The 11201-nt window shown below is 43.6% G+C and overlaps 1 pseudogene; it reads left to right on the forward strand.

Annotated features, from left to right (window-relative positions):
- The first annotated feature begins 10698 nt into the window (after positions 1 to 10698).
- LOC126253765 (5S ribosomal RNA) lies at positions 10699 to 10816 on the forward strand (annotated as a pseudogene).
- Positions 10817 to 11201: the final 385 nt, after the last annotated feature.

The raw sequence follows: 11201 nt of genomic DNA on the forward strand, positions 1-11201 counted from the left end.
CAGTACATCGATGTTGTCGCCAGTGGTCGGCGGAAGGTGCACGTGCCCGTCGACCTGGGACCGGACCGCAGCGACGCACGGATGCACGCCAAGACCGTAGGATCCTACGCAGTGCCGTAGGGGACCGCACCGCCACTTCCCAGCAAATTAGGGACACTGTTGCTCCTGGGGTATCGGCGAGGACCATTCGCAACCGTCTCCATGAAGCTGGGCTACGGTCCCGCACACCGTTAGGCCATCTTCCGCTCACGCCCCAACATCGTGCAGCCCGCCTCCAGTGGTGTCGCGACAGGCGTGAATGGAGGGACGAATGGAGACGTGTCGTCTTCAGCGATGAGAGTCGCTTCTGCCTTGGTGCCAATGATGGTCGTATGCGTGTTTGGCGCCGTGCAGGTGAGCGCCACAATCAGGACTGCATACGACCGAGGCACACAGGGCCAACACCCGGCATCATGGTGTGGGGAGCGATCTCCTACACTGGCCGTACACCACTGGTGATCGTCGAGGGGACACTGAATAGTGCACGGTACATCCAACCCGTCATCGATCCCATCGTTCTACCATTCCTAGACCGGCAAGGGAACTTGCTGTTCCAACAGGACAATGCACGTCCGCATGTATCCCGTGCCACCCAACGTGCTCTAGAAGGTGTAAGTCAACTACCCTGGCCAGCAAGATCTCCGGATCTGTCCCCCATTGAGCATGTTTGGGACTGGATGAAGCGTCGTCTCACGCGGTCTGCACGTCCAGCACGAACGCTGGTCCAACTGAGGCGCCAGGTGGAAATGGCATGGCAAGCCGTTCCACAGGACTACATCCAGCATCTCTACGATCGTCTCCATGGGAGAATAGCAGCCTGCATTGCTGCGAAAGGTGGATATACACTGTACTAGTGCCGACATTGTGCATGCTCTGTTGCCTGTGTCTATGTGCCTGTGGTTCTGTTAGTGTGATCATGTGATGTATCTGACCCCAGGAATGTGTCAATAAAGTTTCCCCTTCCTGGGACAATGAATTCACGGTGTTCTTATTTCAATTTCCAGGAGTGTATTTTAAGAGTAAGTGTACAATGTGCGGGTCGCTAAAACTCAGAAATGAGTCACAGTACGATCTAGGGAGTTATATGGTGTGGCAGCCATCTATCCCCCATCCATGAAAAAGATTCCCTTTTTACCTGAAGGACGTGCTCTTGAAGATATAAGGGCTTGGAAGTTTCGCCCTCTAGAAGTTTCTAGAACATTCCGGAATATTCGACAACATTTCAGTACATTCGTGAGTATTCGAGAGCATTCAGCAATAACCCAGAATGTTCCGGAATGTTCCGGGATATTCTGGGATATTCGGAAATGTTCGGGAATAGTCTGGAAAATTTGGGAAAACTCCAGAATGTTTGGGAACATCCCTGAACATCCTGGATCACTGTGGGACATTCCAGAACACTGTCGAATGTTGTTCAATGTTCTGGAACGTTGTGAACCACTCGAAGCCTTTTTGGTATGTTCTTGAATTCACCACTGTTAGGTCTTTCCATTGGTACTGGTAGGGGTATATAAAGCAAGACCCAAAGTGGGTTCGAAAGTCAATTTCTTATCAATGACGAAGGAAGGAAGCGAAAAAATAGTGCAGTGGGTGAAAAAAACAAACAGTGTGAGTAGTCAAAGCGATACAGTGACTGAATATAAATCTAAAATAAAGTGTGAAAAGTATGTGAAGCGTCCTTGGTGTAATTTTTAATAAAACGTTGATTTGATTTATATTTTAGACAATATCCAAACGTAAAAGAGACGGCGATTTTGCCAATTCTGAAGCAAAACGGCGAAAACAAAAATAACAGCGAGAAAATAAAACAGACGAAGAGCGTGAAGCACGTTTAAGTTCCCAACGAACATGAATGAGCACCGAGAGAAGCAGAAAAACCGAAGAACAACGAAATGAAAGGATTGAAGAATTAAGAATTGCGACACAATCTTATAATAAAAAAAAAAAATGCGAACTTAGCCAGCCATGAAAATATCACTCTATGAGAAGCGCGGACGAGGAATAACTAACAAATGAAGCATTCCACTACGGCCCAACGAAAGAATACACGTTGTAATCGGAAAAATGGATAACATATGTCAATTCTGGAACGCCAAAAAATTCTGTAGGGAAACACCAGGACTATGTTGCATGAACGGAAAAATTCGATTACCACCACTGGAAGCAGCTCACAGGAATTTTTACGTTACATGTCTGGGAATCTCCAGACTCAAAACACTTTCTTTGAAATAAAATAGCGTACAACGCGTGCTTCCAAATGAGTTCTTTTGGTGTCAGTTCAATCGTCACTAACGGAGATGAAATCGATTATGTTTTTCCATCCAGAGACAAATCTATCACAACATGGAATCATAACTACTGCTACCCAATGAAGAACACAAATTTCTGCAAGTATATTTCATCGGAAATGAAGAAATGGAAACTGATCAATAATGCACAAATATCAGTCGATGGAGACGAGGAGTAATCCGAGATGTACAGAGTGTCTTACACGAATACAATCAGCTGATTCACATTTTAAAAGCAGCACTAGCCCGATATGTTTCTGGTTGTTTTGTAAACAATTATTGTAAAGCATCACAACATGTTTTCAATAAAAATTTTTACCTCTTATACTTTAATAAGTATTTTAAGTAATTAGAATATGTTTTCAACAAAATTTTTTATCTCTTATACTTTATAGCTTATCCTTTTATACCACCTACCACACAATCACTTGTCAACTCAATGAGCGAAACAGGATACTCCAACTAGTCACCAATAAGAAAAATGAGTCTCTCCATCTATTCATGCGCATTACTTTGATTTTCTTAAGTTCAGCTGAAGTTACTTGTCCCTGCACCAAACTATGATCACTTGTACGTCTTGCCACATTTCCATCCAATATTAACTATGAACAATATAAAAGACAGGGACGACGCGAGAGAAGAAGGGTGTTTATACTGAGTAGGAAAATTTAATTTAATTGGAATCGGAATTCCTTTAACAGGAACATATTTCACCTACAGTCGGCTTTGCCTAACTGGAACATGTTTCTTAGCGTGAGAATAATCGAAACGGTTACTCGAACGTGTTCTCTCAACCACACATTTCTTACTCCCTCAAAACAGACCTTTTTTCTTTTTTTAGAAAATCATTTGTCACTTAAAGTATTAGATACAGACAGAGAAGCTACAGTTTCAACAACGTTACACTGCACATTTGTCACCAGTTTCCACATGGAGCTTTGTTCGCACCAACTGGGGCGACCTACTTCCCATACTGACGCAGCAGCAGCCTGTGAAACATACAGACGGTTTGTGTGCACAGGCGTAAATCCGACGACAATAGGACAACACTTTCCTAAGCAAACACTGAAAATGACGGGAAGAGTTTCCACAGGCTTGCAATAAAACGTGACGTTTATAGCTGGCAATATTAGCGTGGTATTGCAACATTCCAGTATCAGCCGCAGGTGTACAGGTTGGACCCAAAGTCTTTGTGCAACTACCAACATTTATTTTACAAAAAAACTATACAGCTTACAAGTTTGAAAGAATACATCACCAAGTTTTTTTTTACGATTCCAATAAACTTCAACATACGCGCTATTTGTTGCTAGAAGAATGTCTAATCGGTATTCATGTTCACGCCGTTCGTTTGATAACATTCTTTGTGTAACAGCACCAACAGCGTCCGTTCTTCTGCTGGTATTCCACCAGTAAAAGAACTTCTGTTCCTTCAACACTTTCCGAAATGTAGAAATAAGAACTAAATGTGCCCATCACCTCCTTGTGTTGCGTAATGATTTTCAACTGGTTTAATTTGTGTCGCTCAACTATAAAGTTTCAGCTGTTGAAAGGCGTCCATGTTGGCCTGCCTGGCGTTATTTAAGTTTTTGTGAAGTGTCTGTGTCACCTTTCATTGCCTGGCCACATGATCAGGTACTTGTGTAGCATAAACCTCTCTTTCACGTAACCCCACAAAATGAAATCTAAAGGTTTTAAGTGTGGTGACCTTGCAAGCCAGGCACTGGTGCTATCACGGCAATCCACGTGTTAGGTAATGTTTCTTAAGAAAATTTCTGACGTGCGATTCCCAACGCAGAGGTGAACCATCTTTTAGGAAAATCGCATCAGGCTGCAAGTCTCACAGTTGAGACACCGCAAAGTGTTCTAGCATATCAAGATAGAAGTTTGTTGATACTGATTATTCGACGAAACAGAAAGGACCATTTACTCTGTTGTGCATTAAACCACTCCACATACTCAGTTTAGGGGAATCCCCTAACGTGATCTAAGGAGACCTGTAGACTTTCCGAACCCTATATGCTCACCATATTCTTGTTAACTTTACCTGACATTTGGAAAGTAGCCTCACCCCCCAAAAAAATTCCTTGACGATCCCCTATTGCTGATGTCGATTCGTGTCAGTATCTCAGTCACGAAAATTGCCCGACAAGTTCCATCATTATATGTATGCAGACGCAGTCTATTGTATAGAATTCTTCGCACTGTGGCCCTCGGAATTCCTGATCCCTCAGATGCGCCTTGAGTACATTCGGAAGGACTTCGTATGAACTCCTACTGCACAGCTCTGACACTTGGTCCACCCACAGAGGTTCGCCCTGTTGGGGGAAAATCGAAGACACTGCCGGTCTGTTTTACCTTCATGTACCACGCAACAACACATCAGGCGCTTCTTTTCCGTATCGTCTTTGCTGCATGGTAACTTGAGATTTTGTCTCGTGATACCACAGAACACAATGCACCATCTCTTCTCATGACGACATTTTACAACAGCTATTGTTGCGCTCTCTACTCAGCTTCTATCTTCAACCAAGATATGCAAACAAACTTGATGATTTATTCTTTCATTTGTCTGTAACCACAAATTTATGAGTCTTGCTGTTTTTGTAAAATAAGTATTGATAACTGCACAAAGGCCTGTCCAGTGTAAGGCCTATACAGTACAGTAATACAATGTTATTCGAAAAGATGGCTCCAAATTAATTCTTATTCTATGAAATATATAAAATACATGAATGATCCATATGAAAACTAAACAGCAATTTTTAAAGTAAGCAATTGCACTGTATAAACATCAAACGTGCCCCCCCCTCCCGCTGCACGGCAAACATCTACGAGGTAGCCGAATTCTTCCCACACGCAGAGAGTCATCTCTTGAATTACTGAGAGTACCACAGCTATAAACGTTTCCACAGGTCGTTTAGAGTTGGTAAAGCACATGTTACACGAAGCCCCAAATGAAATAGTCATGTGGCATGGGATCACGAGATGTAGGCGGACAGAATAATGAGAGCCATGTCTGGATTAACTTAACTATCAAGTCTATGAGTGAAGGTAATCGTTTCCCACATCTACGATTGTTGAGGTTTGGGCTGGAGAAAATATTGTCATGAAGTTGCTGATAACTGGCAAGTTTTTAAAACTGCATTATTACACTACCGCCCATTAAAGTTGCTACACCAAGAAGAAATTCAGATGATAAACGGGTATTCATTGGGCAAATATATTGTACTAGAACTGACATGTGATTACATTTTCACGCAGGTTGGGTGCATAGATCCTGAGAAATCAGTACCCAGAACACCACCTCTGGCCGTAATAACGGCCTTCATACGCCTGGACATTGAGTCAAACAGAGCTTGGATGGCGTCTACAGGTACAGCTGCCCATGCAGCTTCAACACGATACCACAGTTCATCAAGAGTAGTGACTGGCGTATTATGACGAGCCAGTTGCTCGGCCACCATTGACCAGACGTTTTCAATTGGTGAGAGGTCTGGAGAATGTGCTAGCCAGGGCAGCAGTCGAACATTTTCTATATCCAAAAAGCTCCGTACAGGACTTCCAACGTGCGGTCGTGCATTATCCTGGGTTTCGCAGGGATCGAATGAAGGGTAGAGCCACGGGTCGTAACACATCTGAAATGTAACGTCTACTGTTGAAAGTGCCGTCAATGCGAACAAGAGTGACCGAGACGTGTAACCAATGGCACCCCATACCATCACGCCGGGTGATACGTGATACGCCAGTGTGGCGATGACGAATCACGCTTCCAATGTGCGTCCACCGCATGTCGCCAAACACAGATGCGACCATCATGATGCTGTAAACAGAACCTGGATTCATCCGAAAAAATGACGTTTTGCCATTCGTGCACCCAGGTTCGTCGTTGAGTACACCATCGCAGGCGCTCCTGTCTGTGATGCAGCGTCAAGGGTAACTGCAGCCATGGTCTCAGATCTGATAGTCCTTGCTGCTGCAAACGTCGTCGAACTGTTCGTGCAGATGGTTGTTGTCTTGCAAACGTCCCCATCTGTTAATTCAGGGATCGAGATGTGGCTGCACGATACGTTACAGCCATGCGGATAAGACGCCGTCATCTGGACTGCTAGTGATATGAGGCTCTTGGGATCCAGCACGGCGTTCCATATTACCCTCCTAAATCCACGGATTCCATATTCTGCTAACATTCATTGGATCTCGACCAACGCGAGCAGCAATGTCGCTTTAGGATAAACGGCAATCGCGATAGGCTATAACCCGACCTTTATCAAAGTCGGAAACGTGATGGTACGCATTTATCCTCCTTACACGAAGCATCACAACAACGTTTCACCAGGCTACGCCGGTCAACTGCTGTTTGTGTATGAGAAATTGGTTGGAAACTTTCCTCATGTCAGCACGTTGTAGGTGTCGCCACCTTGCATATCACAGCATCTTCCTCCTGTCGCATAAGTTTCGCGCCTGTAGCACGTCACCTTCGTGGTGTAGCAATTTTAATGGCCAGTAGTGTAAAACACGTAATGAGTATGGTGCTACAGACTCTTTAGAAAGCACGAAACATGGAGAACAATGATTAGTGAAGGATAATATTGGGTAATGGAAGCAAAAAGATCTTCAGGTATAAAATGTCACTAGCCGTCAGTAGTAGTTGTGGAATTACTAGTGAGCAGTATTCCTCTGAAGTCATTGTCTGTTGTATAATTTATTGACTAACGGAGTATCTAATATCAGATATTTATTATCACGGTCTTCGTTTTATTTGTTAGTTTGTCATTCAACACCCCGTAAATACAAAGCACTATATGCTGTGTGTCACTAGGTATCATTAAAACTTTTCTGATTGAAATTCGAGATCATGTGCCTCTTCCCGAAGTGGAAGCTTGAGTTCATTTTGCAATACGAATCTCCTATTTCATGTTCAGATATGAATAGAATCATCAGAATAACATTTAGTCAGAACTACTCTGCATCGTGACTCACATCAAACTACTACGAACGCTGGCAGCTCTTAACACTCTCAGGCCCACTACTGTCCGAGGTATACTTTGCTCCTTCTTGTAACAGCGGGATTTTATTTTAGCTACCGTCGCGTACTTACCAGCGATATCCATACAGGCAGAAAGAATAAAAATATAAATGCAAAATAATGTAAAATAGAAATATTACATGCGAGGGTACAATCGGCAAGCTGCCTGGTTCCGTGCAGGAATATTATCTGAGAATATCGTTCTAAAGTGCACTCACCTCAAATCTTGAGTGATGAGTCAACATCGATGTCGGTCGACACCTATTAGGACATTTATTTGGAACTGATTTCGGTGAAATACGTGAAACCAGACTAAGCGATCACTCATTTAGAGAATCACTCATTTAGAGAATCCAAAGAAATTATGCCGACAATCGATCACTTACATATAAATTACGTTAATTTAAGCATCTGCGCCATAGTTGTCTCAGTCTGCCTAAGATAAAAACATGAACATGCAAAAATAAAAAGATATAGAAAATAATCGCCAATACTTCTTCACCAGCGGTCCACAAAAATCAGAAACGTTCCCGTTTAATAGCGTTTCTGGTACAAATGCATTACCGCGTTCAAACCCACCTTCTGGCTTGGTGCAAAGACACGGTACGTGATCAAAAGTATCCGGACACCCCCAAAAACATAAGTTTTTCATATTAGTTGCATTGTGATGCCACCCACTGCCAGTTACTCCATATCAGCGACCTCAGCAGTCATTAGACATCGTGAGAGAACAGAAAGGGACGCTTCACGGAACTCATTGACTTCGAACGTGGTCAGGTCATTGGATGTCACTTGTGTCATACGTCTGTACGCGAGATTTCCACACACCTAAACATCCCTAGGTCCACTGTTTCCGATGTGATAGCGAAGTGGATACGTGAAGGGACACGTACAGCACAAAAGCGTATAGGCCGACCTCCTCTACTAACTGACAGAGACCGCCGACAGTTAAGAGGGTGGTAATGTGTAATAGGCAGACATCCATCCAGATCATCACACAGGAATTCCAAACTGCATCAGGATCCACTGGAAGTACTATGAAAATAGGCGGCTACTCATAAGCCACACATCACGCTGGTAAATGCCAAAAGACGCTTCGCTTGGTGTAAGGAGCGTAAACATTAGACGACTGAACAGTGGAAAAACGTTGAGTGACGAATCACGGTACACAATATGGTGATCCGATGGCAGGCCTTTGGTATGGCGGATGACCGTTGAACATATGCCAGCGTGTGTAGTGCCAACAGTAATATTCGGAGGCGGTGGTGTTATAGTGTGGTCGTGTTTTTCATGAAGAGGGCTTTCAACACTTGTTGTTTTGCGTGGCACTATCACAGCACAGGCCTACATTGATGTTTTAAGTACCTTATTGCTTCCCACTGTCGAAGACCAATTCGGGGATGGCGATTGCATTTTTCAAAACAATCTAGCACCTGTTCATAATGCACGGCCTGTGTCGCAGTGGTTACACAACAGTAACATCCCTGTAATGGACTGGCCTGCACATAGTCCTGACCTAAATCCTATTAACACCTTTGAGATGTTTTGGAACACCGAATTCGTACCAGACATCATCGGCCGACATCGATACCTCTCCTCAGTGCAACACTCCGTGAAGAATGGGCTGCCATTTCTCTAGAAACATTCCAGCACCTGATTGAACGTATACCTGCGAGAGTGGAAGCTGTCATCAAGGTTAAGGGTGGGCCAACACCATTCTGAATTCCAGCATTACCAATGGAGGGCGCCACAAACTTGTATGTCATTTTCAGTCAGGTGTCCGTATACTTTTGATGACACAATGTGTATACTTGGGTCTTTGGTACCAGCGGTCATGTGGTCAGGCGATAAAAAGTGACACAGAAACTTCATAAAACTGAAATAGCAGCAGGCAGGCCGACATAGGACGCAATACAAAGCGGTGGTGGGGAGATTCAGTTCTTATTTCTACATTTCAAAAAGCGTTGAGGCAACAGAAGTCCCATTGTTGATAAAATATCGGTGGAAATATTAATATTCTCGTGCCAAATAACAGAGTAGCCTCGTGCCAAATGACTGAATAACAATGTAGCAGCTTTGAATGAAATTTATTTAAAGAATTTATTACGCATGTGTGAAAATAGAGGCCGATACATGTGATAATTTTTCGAACTGTCAGTCTAGTACCCTATGTATCGTAATCACTTACGAAAATACTTTCTTATAGAGTGGAAGGGAGAAATTGAAGACAAATTAAGAGAGGACGTTTGGTTTTAGCAGAGGCGTTTGACGGGCTAATTGAAGCTCTGCGGTTAATATTTAAGGACAACAAGAAATATATGTTGCTATCAAATACTTCGAGAAGCGGTTATTTTCAGTTCTGAAGCAGCATTTTCAGGTAACGCTGTGAGTTGACGGTCACAGTGCGTCCATTTTCTCGGAAAAAATAGGGTCTAATGACGTCAAGTCAGGCTAATCCACACCGAACAGTTAGTTTTTCACTATTTTTGTTTGTTCACAGCAACCGATAAGTTGTTGAACCACCATGTTCTTAAAAGGATAAGAGTGTAGGTCAAAGTGCAAAATGCGGCGAACTAATCTGTCTGAAATGAGCAAAGCGCGAGCATGTCGTGCCGCTGAACGCCGAGGGCTGGCCTCCATAGGCTGTCGAACTTTCTCGATGTTTCCTGTTGTTCCAAATGTCTAAAATGGTTCAAATGGCTCTGAGCACTATGGGACTCAACTGCTGAGGTCATTAGTCCCCTAGAACTTAGAACTAGTTAAACCTAACTAACCTAAGGACATCACAAACATCCATGCCCGAGGCAGGTTTCGAACCTGCGACCGTAGCGGTCTTGCGGTTCCAGACTGCAGCGCCTTTAACCGCACGGCCACTTCGGCCGGCTCCAAATGTCTAAACACCTCCCCAAGATGATCCAAGTCTCACCGGTTCTCTCGTTTTGAAGTTGTTGAACCACTTCATTATTGTTGGGCGAGATGGGACAGCACCGTGCAGACGAACAATGAACTGATTGCGAAATCGCTGCGTCTGCACTACTGAATGACCGGCTACAAGAATGGTATCGTAAACAAAGCCGCGTTGTTCAGTTGACCAAAGGTCCATGGCTACTGAAATGATAACTCATAACGAATGTATATCAACTATTGCACATGCTCAAGTTCCCCTTCGACTTACGGTGGACTCTGGAACGTTAACACTTCGTTGCTGCTCCCGTACTATGTAAGCAAACAACACAACACACACACACACACACACACACACACACACACACACACATATATATATATATATATATATATATATATATATATATATATAATGTTTGGAAAGAATATATATATGGCAATGGCCTTGCCGCAGTGGCTACACCGGTTCCCGTACGATCACCGAAGTTAAGCGCTTTCGGGCAGGGTCGGCACTTGGATGGGTAACCATCCAGGCCACCATGCGCTGTTGCCATTTTTCGGGGTGCACTCAGTCTCGTGATGCCAATTGAGGATCTACTCGACCAAATAGTAGCGGCTTTGGTCAAGAATACCCTCATAACGACCGGGAGAGCGGTGTGCTGACCCCACGCCCCTCCTACCCGCATCCTCCACTGAGGATGACACGGCGGTGGGATGGTCCCGGTAGGCCACTCGTGGCCTGAAGAGGGAGTGCTAATATATATATATATATATATATATATATATATATATATATATATATTCTGCACTCATTAAACGTTCATTCCATTAAGCAGATTACGTAATTCGTCTTCACTTTCACTGAAGATCCTTTCGTTGATATCCTTACACTTTGAATTTCAATTCTACTCCTGAACCTTTCTTTTATTTCCATCATT

The sequence above is a fragment of the Schistocerca nitens genome, chromosome 4, assembly GCF_023898315.1.
Source record: "Schistocerca nitens isolate TAMUIC-IGC-003100 chromosome 4, iqSchNite1.1, whole genome shotgun sequence".
Taxonomy (NCBI): Eukaryota; Metazoa; Arthropoda; class Insecta; order Orthoptera; family Acrididae; genus Schistocerca; species Schistocerca nitens.